This window comes from Cupressus sempervirens, chromosome 8, assembly GCF_028749045.1.
Source record: "Cupressus sempervirens isolate cs-2001-9-10 chromosome 8, ASM2874904v1, whole genome shotgun sequence".
Classification (NCBI taxonomy): domain Eukaryota; kingdom Viridiplantae; phylum Streptophyta; class Pinopsida; order Cupressales; family Cupressaceae; genus Cupressus; species Cupressus sempervirens.
In genome coordinates this window covers 44,754,545-44,766,857 of record NC_143125.1, presented here as the reverse complement: position 1 = coordinate 44,766,857, position 12,313 = coordinate 44,754,545, and positions in this window count along the sequence as shown.

The following is a 12,313-nucleotide window of genomic DNA, read 5'->3' as shown; positions in this document are numbered from 1 at the left end:
TTAGCTTTGCTGCCTTTTTTATCTTTGGCTAAGCTATAGGCTGAGTTTTAGCCTTTCTTTGCTTTTTCTTGGTAGGCGTAGGTGTTTCCTTGGCTTCTTCTCCCTTGGTACCTTCCTCCTTGTCTTCTCTTAAGCCTTGTGTTAGCTCTATTGGGCCTTTCCCTTGCTCTTATTCTTTCTCCCTATCTCCTTCTACTTCTTCTTCTTCTTCTTCACCTACTTCTCCTCGAATGTTTGCTCCAAATGTCTTCTTTATCTTCTTTACCATTTTATCTTTCTTCTTAATAATAGAAGCTATTTTCAATTCAATCTCAACTTTGGACTTAACAACATCATATGTCCCAAAGTAAGGAGCCTTCTTGCCTATCTCTTCTGCTAACAATGTTGTGATTGCTATTGAGGCTTCATCTACATCAAGCTCATATCCTACTGGCCTTAGCCATCTTACTCTTGGTATTGCTGCCTGGATGAAGGTGTAGTCAATGTCAACCAAGATACATATGTCATTGACATGTTGTTCTACTAATGAGATTTTTATTCTAATTCTCTACTTCATGGACTTCTTCAAGTCTTCAAAATAACTAGTCATCTGAGCCTCAAAGTTGTCTCCCATCTGATCAATGAACTCATTGATTTGTGTGATTGCAAACTAATTGTTAGAATTCTAGTTTAACTTCCCAATTGAAGGGAATTCTTCCATCACATAAAAGAATATGAAGACTAATATTGATCCAAATTTACATTGTGCTCCCTTGGATCTTCTTATAGCTCCCAAATTTTCATTAATTTGGTGAAGCATTAGTTCTGCCAGATCATAGGTATGATCTTTCTTCATCAATTTATAAGCCACATCAACAGCTATGCAGGGTACACTATTTAGTCTACTAGATTGGTAGAATTTGTGCGATATTATTCTCACAGCAAAGTCAAGTAGGGGTTCAATTATAGTGTCAATGGTCATTCCTCTACTGTTTGATTTTTCTCTAGTATTCTTCTCAATAACCTCCTTTCTATCACTTCTTAAGGTCTTTGGCTGATCTAGGGTTGGGAGACCTATAACCCTATGCACTATCCTTTTTGTAATCTTGATAGGTCTTGTCTCCAGCCATAGATATCCATCATGAATTTGATTCAAAACAATGCGAATCCATTCTATCTTAAACACTGTAGGAAAAACTAATGTTTTGGTCAGACCTTTCTTCTCAACAATTTGGAACTCATCTTTCAATATCCCATTGCCATATAGCTTATCATAGGCATGGAAGATTTCTAGATCACCTATTGCACCAATTTTGCAGTTGTATCACTTTCTTACATCTTGAACCATGACTACTTTAGGTGGAATGATGGATAATACACCAGCTGGGCCATTTCTATAGGAAACTTTGAGTATTGGCCTAAATTTGGGCTATTTGACTTCATTGCTAACTAACTGGATCTCATGATCTTCCTTTTCTTTAGGGTTTCTTGAACTATAGGGAATTTTACCAAACTAGGGTTCAAATGTATTAAAATTTTAACTTCTACATACCTTGGCACTTGATAAATGCCTTTAAATTGATGAGTTTATGCTAAATTACTGTAGAAATCCATGCAAATGACTATTAGGTTGCTTCTTCATTCTTCTCATCTTTGCTCTATGTTTGAATGACGTGAAAATGAGCAAAATTTGACCTTATACTTGTCAAAGACCTAACATTAAATGCTTCATGCATACAACTGTAAACTCGACACTTGAAGGATTCAATATGACTTAGCTCCCATTGTATTTCATTACTCGGCCTCTGCTAGACTTCTACTTCACTTGGCTTCAACTATCATCTTGGTCGCTATTAGAAACTCAACATCCATTGGAGCTTTACGCGGCATCCAAGAGTAACTCAATAGCTTCTTCAAGATTTTTCTTGTCATCTTTTCTCATGCTGATTTCTACTCTATAGTACTTCTTTATTCATCAGGACTGATGTATGATCTAACTTTTAATATCAGTCCCATACATCTTTCTTTTGCTTAGTTAAATAAAGTGTGATCACTTGACCTCTTGAGTGAAGTGATCTCTCCATTTGATGTGTTGCACTCACCTTTCTTTTTCCAAGTCTTTTTCATTTTCTCTCTGATTTGTTCAACATCAACCTTCACTTTTCCTTTGTTGACTTCTGTCTTGGGTGCTTTTGACTTTGTTGGACAATTCTTGCTGATATGACTAGTTTTCAAGCAACTAAAACATGTAGTTTGACTTAACCATCTAATGTAACTCCCTCTAAAATGTGTCCTTATGCAATTTTTAGGAGTGTGTCCATACTCTTGACAATAGTGACAGCTATACATAGTATTGTAATCCCAATTGTAGTGATGACCATGGTTATTTCCTCTTGTAGGCTGACTAGGTGTCCACATAGGCTTTGATCTGCATTCAAATGCTCTATGTCCATATTTTTTGCAATTGTAGCAGTGACCTTCAAATCTTGGTGTCCTCATAGTCTTGGTTCTACATTCATGTGCTTGATGTCCTTTTTTTTTGCACTTGTGACAAAAGCTTGCATTTGTGGGCTTAACATGCTGATGACTGTTCTTGCTCCTGCACACATTAGAGGTATGTCCCTTTTTACCATAGAAATGACAAGTAGGTTTAGTATTCTTACCTTTTTTAATCCTTACTTTTGCAGTCTTGGATGATTCTCCTTGTTTAGTTCTAGTATAACCAAGTCCTAAAGTGTCATTACTAGCCCTTGGTGATTTTAGTAGTTGCTCAAAATACTTGATAGCCTCATTGGGTTTGTTGAAGCTTTCTACTATCTCCTTCTCTCTTTTCAATTCATTCTATAATTATTCATTCTGCATCTTCAAGGTGGAAATCTAAATGTCCTTCATGTTTAACTCATGATGAGCATTCATCATTTGACTTAAGGTGTCTAGCTGCATGTTTGAGATCTTTTCAAACTCAATTGTCTTCTCCTCCAATCTATTGATAAGATTTCTCTTGTCATCTTCTATCATGGCCTTATCTTCAATGGATCTCTTCTTTTGTTTAGTCACTTCACAAAGAATTATGGCTTGTGATTCTTGTTCAAGCTTGAGAAATCGAATTTCTTCAGCTTGTGCTCTATTTTTCTCCATCAGTTCTACTATTGCTGCATCAAATTCCTTGGAATCTCCATGTGAGAAGACTTATGTAGTACCAGTCTCCTTGTAGTGTATGTCATTTTTAGCTATGGCTATCTCCTTCCTTCTTTTTAAGAATTTTCTCAATTCTTCTTTGGCTTCTTCCACTCTGTGTAGAGCTAGGTGCAAATCAATCACTTGATTGTCTATGATCTTCCCAAGTTTGAAGACTTCCATCTTCATACCTTTTCTCTAAGTTGTTAGGCTTTCCCTTGTGAGAACCTATGCTCTAATACCAATTGTTGGAATGTTCAAAAATGAGAAGAGTACTTCTGAGAGGGGCAGGGCGTGAATTAGAAGTATCACACTTTTAACCTTTTTCAATCCTTTAAACACCTAATTGAAAAGTAAACTGCATCCATGTATACATATAAATGAACATAAAGTAAACACATGCAATAACACACAACACTAGATTTTATAACCCACAAAGCCTCTAGGAATAAGAAGGTAAAAATGGGGTGGGCATGATACCCACAAAAATTATTGTAGCAATAAATGCTTGACCACTTCTGATGGTCTACCCTATAAAAGGCATGCCTTGTTAAAGGCTTTACACTATATCAATAGTGACCTGATTAGAGGATTTACAAACACTTTACATGAAGTGTCACCCTGTTAAAAGATTTACAATAGGTTTTTAAACCCACCTAAGATTTTCAGTCATCTTCTCCAAATGTTCTCCTACCTAGCTATTAAGCTAACCTATCAAAATAGGATTTTCAACTTCTAATACAATGGCAAGTATTATGAATCTTTGACCTGATTGCATACAATCTTCAATTTTTTATTTCAAGCACTTTTTGTGCTCCTTCTGACATTGATCCTCTAAGATCTGATAGCTAGTCATGTCTCTTGTCCCTTATACTGTTATGATGAACTGGATGTATAATTGATGCTCTATTTCTCTAAGTCTTCTACACTTTCACTCTGAATTTCACTATAATCTCCCCATCCACTATTCTCATCCACATACCTAATAGAGTTTTCAACCTCCTTTTAAATATTGTGAAGACTTAGGGTTGGGTATGGATCTATGATCCATATTGAATCTTAAGTTCTTCCTCATTCCTGATTTTTTTCTCATTGGTTGCATGCCTTCTCCATTTTTTTGATTGGCTACATGTTGATTGTATAGGGAATGTAAAAGATTCATTCTTATCTTTTTTCTCCTTCAAAATCTCTCTATGTCAGCTCCAAAAATGGTTTACATCTAAGTTTTTCAGGGCACAAACTCATATGTTGATTCTATGTTATTCAACACATACTAGACTACTAGTGCTCGACACATATACTATCCTGGATTACTCAACACCTATTACACTCTATCTTTCTTGGCACATATATGATTTTGGCTCACTCAGCATATGAAGCATTCTTACTTGCTTGGCATCAACTGTGACTCGACACCTATATGTCACTTGACACTTATATACTACTTGACACCTATTGAAATTCTGACTTGACACACATTGTGGCTCGACATACATAGTGTACTTGGCTTCAATGTAGAAAGTGGTTAAGTATGTTGACACTCAAATTTCAAAACCATCTAAGACCAACAATTGTATATTTTTTTGATGTTTTTGCATGATGAATATCTTCTAGGTGGTTTTCATCTAAATAAATTGATTAAAAAAAGGCATAAAACATTGGAAGAGAAAAATTTCATAGCTTTTGTGTGAGATGCAAAAGTGTCTACCTTCAACTTTTTTCAATGCACAAGAACAATACCCCATACATCTAGTTAAGGAGATTGAATTGTGTGAAACTATACCAACTAGGTCAATTTGGATGGTTGAGAGACACTTAAAATTTTTGAAGGGATTGGGACAAAGATCATGTCTTGAGGGTTCCATGGTGGAGGGATATATTATATACCAGACCATGGTGTACATTAGTGAATATCTTCCCAAGTTTGCAACAAAGATCCATGTAGATTGCATTTGGGATAAAAAATCCATTAACAAAGAATCTGAGGAGTAATTGACGGAGAAAGTTAGATTAAGAAAAGTGAGAGGTAATTATAAGATGTTATTGTAGTTAATTAATTCTTATCCACCATCAATATAAGTTTTTTCTAATTGGTCTATTTATTTATACAGTTTCTTGTGAGTGGGATTCACTTCATTAAAAATTGCAAACAATCTTGATTAGATGAAGGTATGAATTGAATGATCTCAAAAAAATGGTTGTTCATTAACATGGGAAGGTTTTTCTTCATTGGTTAAAGAAGCTCATCATAATGGAGATTCCAATGTTACACCGATGGTAATTGATCTGGTAAATGGTTTAAGAGGTAGAAAGGTATGTATAAGTTAATTTATTATGAACCCCATGTTTAATATCAACTCATAGATAGACACATAATTTTGACATGTTTGAAAAATAATAGGTCAAGCACCACAAAGCTATGTACTACACCACAAAGCTATGTACTACAATGGTCCTAAATTTTGCATAAAAAAGTTTGACAACATGAAGAGAGCTTATGATTCTGGGATAACTGTAGTATTTGAGGCTAGTAATATTATTTCTAGAAATGACATGCATCCTCAATAATATGAAAATAGATACTATGGGGTTTTGGACAATATAATTGAGTTCGACTTTACTTCCTCCAAACTAGTTCTATTCATTATCAAATGGTATATGCTATGATTGAATCAAAATTATCCTGACAGAACTATTATTGAAAATGATAATAGATTTACAATGATTATTACAAGGTCATTTGAGTCAGTTGAAAATGAGCCCTATGTTCTTCCAAGCCAATGTGAGTAAGTATTTTACTTTGGTGTTCCACATAAACCAGTGATACTGATGGTGATGATGATGATAACGATGATGACAATAATGATGATGATGATGGTGGTGGTGGTGGTGTTGATGATGATGATAATGACAATGATAACAATGATGATGGTCATAGTGATGATCATGATAATGTTGGTCCTATTGATGATCATGATGATGATGGAAATAATGATGATGTTCATGATGTTGAGATGGACAAAGAAGATGATCAATGGAAATGTATTAGGTATGATCAATAAAATGTAAGAGGTATTGATATATTCATTGAAAACTTGTTTAAGTTGTTATAAGTTATCATGACTAATCATAACAACATTGGTGACTTATGATACAAATGTTGCAAATATGTGTTATGATGCTCAATTCTTGGTGTTGATTGCTTATAATATATTCTTTGTAGAGGTAATGAATTTAAAAATATACAATGATTATGATGTATGCATATTGTTCATGTTATGTTCTATGTAATTTATAGCATAAATGATTTACATATGCATAAAACTATATCCCTCTGACAAGGTTCCTACATATTGACATGGATTGAGAGGTATACATTTATGACATTCTTTCTTTCTATTTACCTTCAACATTAACTTTAGAAAAACTTCATCAATATTAGCCTCATTTTATAGAAAAATATTTTCCTCCTTCAACTATATCTCTCATTTGATGGGCTACAAATACCACTAAATAGGTATCCATTAGATTTTTCTTCCTTGAGTGAGGGAAATGTAGGAATAGAAGAGGATAGTGAGACATGTAGTAGTGTATGAAAGGGAGATGAACTAGAGGCCAAAAGATTAGAAAAAAATTAATAGATGTATGCAAATTTTTCTTGCTCAATGAGGTCATGTTCTTGTAATGATGAGACAAAAGAAAACATCAAGGTTCCCTTGAGGTACACACATCTTCATAAATAATGGGTACCCAAGGAATTATCATGAAGGGTGCTCCCCTTAATACCATAAACCATAATAGAAATAAAGAAACAACAGAAAATGGAAGAACAAAATATGGACTTCTTATTTGCACCACAAATGTGGAATTACAGAATTCAGAAGCACAATATGCTAACCCACATGGGTGTCTTCATTATAGTAATCCGCAAGACTAAATTGCGAACTACCACCTAGAGCTGTCCTAGACAATGTTTGGGACTTTTTTAAATAGGCAATTTTATGCCACCCAAGAAGGTTCTAGATGCTCAAAATTAATACCTAGGGCCAACAAACCCTAACAATACATATAGAGTCGGCTAAATACATCTGTGAAAAATTATTTTAGAAATTTTAGTGGCCTAACTTTGGAAGGCCATAACTCTCAAACTGTTGCTCTGATTGGTTATTATAACCACTTTTTGGAAACACTAGCTCCTGATCTACAGACTTGGACCTCATCCAAGCACTCTAAGGCTTCCAACAGTGAGCTTGTAAGATTTTTTTACAAAATTTTCTACCAAAAATCCACAATAACTTCTCTAATACTTAAGCTGGAGCAATGAGATTTTTATGGTAGGCTTATAATTCGAAAGTGAACCTTCATGTAAAAAATGAGAACATTCAAAGCTTGTATGAGAAACTTACTAAAAATAGCAAGTTACCATAAATAGTAACCATCATGTCTACTAGTCCTTATTAAAATAGAAAAGATTGAAAATGAAAATATTTTTGGCTAATGCGAGATTGATCTTACACCCAAGATGCTCCTGCATCAAATTACCTCCAATTAATATTGATTTTTGTGTTAATGAGAGGATATATCACACAACTTTATCATCATTACATGGTCTGGGCCTATTTTCCATGGATGACATAAAGGTGAATTATAGTTTTTTTTTTGAATTGATGTAGTGTGTAGGACCTTGTTACAATTACAATAATTGGGTGCCGATAGTTCAATATAAAAAAGTATGTGTAGGTATGCACTATTAGCAAATTATCTATAATGGAAAGAAAATGATCAAAGTAATAGACTTGCTATGTACATTGTTGGAAGGCCAAAATAAATAGGGAATATTATAAGTTTTATAAATAGTACACATCCTAGGTCAACTAATAATAAAGCCAATTGCATTTTCGAGGTGCATGAGGGAAATCATGTTTTTGTATGTGTGATAAAATAAATAAGTGTAGGGAAGAGCTGCTAATAGATTACAATTTGAATGGCATAGATACAAACAAAGTTACTATCATTGGAATTGAAAGTACTATATATGTAATATTTAAACTAATTACTTCTAATTAATAACTCCAATATATAATATACCATTTTTTTAATAAGTTTTTTTTGCTAAGTTGACAATTTCTTTCATTATATTGATCTTTTTATATATATTCTTTGTCAAAGGGAGACATAGATCCATAAGATGATAGAGGTAGGGATGTTTATCCCAATCCTTTAGCGAAGGTAAACCTTTTGTATAAAAATTGGTGTAATTGTAAGTTTACAAAATGTCATATTATTATGTTATTTTCCTTAAGGTTTTGGACTTGTTTTAATTGTTTTACTAATGTTTTTCTCATAATTTGATGCTTAGGGAAAGGGAAAAGAATGAATTACACAAGAGAAATTAGTTTCTAATATGGTGGCCATAGTATTATGTGATGATGACATTACATACAGCACTGACCCTATAAGGATGTGTAAAAAGAGCCTAAAAAGTACCAATTTACAAATTCTTATGCTTGTGATGGATCCAAATCCAACCAAAGAGAAAAAGGTGACATAAAATGAATTGTGTCAAAGAGCACATTGTCTAGAAGTAAGAAAAAATGAATCTTTAGCTATTATAATAGTTCAATAAAGCTTTATGTTTTATACTAATTTATGGATTAGGAACCAAAATATGTATGTGTTGTTATAGAACTTTTTGAGACCTCACTGAGTTGTTGGACTTGATGAGGAAACTAGTGAAATTCCTATAGGTATGTGATTTCAATATTCAACCATCAGAAGGGACATCATCAAAATTACCATATACCATGCCTCTTTATCATAGTTCAGTAATAGTCAAAATTGTGCCATTATTTTCTTCATGATTACTATTGACAATTTTATGAGAAAGGTGAAGTATATTACTATTGTCATAATTTTTAAATCTATGTTTTAAAAATAAAATACATTGAATGTATGATTTTTTTCAAGTCTTGATGACATGCATACACCTCCTTCAATGAGGCTGGCCACTACTCCAAGATTGCCATCTGCAGTATCAACACCAATGAGCATACAAACATCCACACCTATTACAAATAGAGTTCGTAAATCCTTGTTTTTCTATATTTTTTTTCTGTCAAATATGATTTGATTTTTAGTTTCTTGTTCATTTGATCATGTTATGTCATTGATTAACTTTGTGTAGTGATAGGTACACCTTCTCATGATGATAGAACAAATACTAGTTTTGGTGATAATTTAGCATCCTTTCCTAGAGCATCCCATGTTACTTCTATTGGATCATTGGATTTGTCATTGTTGATGACCGAGAAGGATATGATTGCCTTAAAATTTTGTAAGCTTCTGGGTACTTTAAACTTGTACTTATTTAGAGTATAATTGTAGTTAACTTATTCATAACTCATTTTCAACTAATGATCCCATACTAATTTTGTAGGAATGATGTTTTTAATGAAACTTTTTATGATTTAACATTGAAGATATTTGGGTCCACATTATGTAAAATGTATATTGCTTCCTATAATTGATTGAATATTTTTTTGTTCATCTATTTGTTGTAACATATTCAAGATACATAGCTTGAACTATTTTTTTATCTAACAAATTTGTTTTTTTGTTAAAAGGTGCCTGAATTAAAAGATCAGCTCATAAAATCTATAGAGGATCTCTTTGGTCAAAATAGTTTAGTCTTATCTCTTTTGCATCTTCAATTATTTCATTCTACTCCATCTTTGGAGCCATAAGAGGATGCTCATTCTTTGGGTTGACCTTTAGAACCCTTCTATATTGGTCACTCATAGTCTTTAGAAAGGCCCTGAATTAAAAGATCAACTCACAAAATCTTTAGAGGATCTCTTTAGTCAAAATATTTTTAATAGAGCCCAAATTCTTCAAAAAGATAACAAACATCTAAAGACTATGAGAGACAAATATAGAAGGGATCTAAAGGTCAACTTAAAGTATGAGCATTCTCCTATGTTTCTAGAGATGGAGTGGAATGAAATCATTGAAGATGCAAAAGAGATAAGACTAAAATATTATTGATTTATGGAAGAGTAAATAGGATAAACTAGATATTAGGGGAGGGAGGGAGAGGGGGGGGAGGTGAATCAAAATCTTTAACAATTTGTAACTTTTCACCAATTCATTCACACCTATCAATAACTTGTGCATGTAAAACTTGTAATGTAAATCTATTGTAACATATAAACCTGATCAATCACATGCATGAAAATAAAACACATAACACAACTTTTTTTTTTACCAAGAAACCCTCCAACATGAAAGTAAAACTAGAGTAGGGATGACACCCACAAATCTTCACTAGTGCAGTAATAAAGTTAACCAATTAAGGTTACAATATTTGATCATAATATATGATCTACCCTATGAGGAGTCTACCTTGTTAAAGGCTTAAGAGACTATTATATCTTAGCTTGTTAGAGAATTTAACACTTACAACTAAGTAAGGAATTTGTTAGTAGATTTATAAAGATTTTTTAAGACCACTTTGTTAAGAGATCTACCTTGATTCAAGTCTATTAATACTAATTTAGTACCCAACTCTTAGTTTTCTCTGCAAGCTGATTTCAGGTCTTCTCCTTACTAACTAATCCTTTCCTCTGATATGACATCACTTGTCTTTCCCTTTCCCTTCACTACCATGACTAGGTCACTTGTTCTCTTAGATGATAGCAAAACCCTCCACTAACTTCTGATATGTTCTCATAACCTTCTTGTTCACATGCATTCACCTCTCTTCTTTTTCCCTTTCTTTACATGTCTTCAATCTAGGTTAAAATCATTGTTATTTAAAGTGATACATAAGCCATTTTCTAGATGATTCTATGTTTTTCCTCTTCATCTTGATCATTGAACACACAACATGGGGGTCTATGATCCACATCATGTAAATATTTTGTAACAACCTTTGCAAGTATTAAATGTTCTATAATAATCTCTTCAAAACTTAAATAGTCCTTCCAAGTCAGCCTGATATTTATTTTTCTTCAAACTATATTCCATTCTAGACTTTTGTGTAAACTTTTCATTGCTTGGTCTTTACTATTTCCTAATGCTTGGCATTGCTATTACTCAGTCTATATTACTCTTTTGATACTCAACATGTATTGTGCTCAACACATACTATATAACTCGGCCCTTGTGTACTTAGAATTTTCTTGGTCACTGATGAACACAGCTCTTATAGAAAATACTTTGTGACAAAAAAGACTTACTTGGCTCTTATAGAGCTTGATACATACTCTCTTATGTACATGACTGAGCCTATATTGAGTAGCTCAATTGTAGTGATGACCGTTTGACTCTACCTTATAAATGACTAAGTGTTGACACTAATAGACAAAAATGGTTAGAGATACCAACAATCTCCCCCTTTGATATTAGAGGGAAAAACTTTATCATATTTACATCACTTTGGCATATTTACATCTATACAATACAATATGATAAATGAGCTCTCTCCCTAAGTCTTATGACTTTTTCAAATGAATAAAAACTCCATTTCACCTTTATTCTAGGTCATTTCCCAAAAACTATTTCCCTCCTTGGTTTTGACCACTATATGTTACTACTACTAGTGTTGAATAGGTGGAATTAATCCACATATTTAAATAAATTCCTTATGAACTTTGGTAATCATGAATAATGCATGAGCCCATGTGGTTCTTACTTCCTCCAAAATGTGATTTTGCAACTGAAGTCTTGCAACCAAATCAATTAAACTAACAACTACTGATAAATTGTGATCTTCTATAAGATAATCCTAGGCTATTTTTAGTTCTCTCTGCATGACCTACAAATGAGGTATCATCATGACTTGGATAGAGATCAATTTGGATCTCATATTTTTGTCAGATACCTAAAGCTTGACCAATTTACCTTGAGCACTTAGTAGATTATTGTAGTGATCAATGCTTGATCATGTTGACTTTGAAATAATGCTTTTGGATCTCATCATCTCAGCTCAAATTGTATTTATTTATGCCTGAATATTATAAGTAAATCTTGGCACATTTGACAAAATTGTGTATAGATGCTGTACCTTCTGAATTAATTTAGTTATAACCTATGATTTCTCTTATAGTAGTACATTTTGGTAGGCAATCGTTATGGAAACTTTGTCCATAACCTTGGT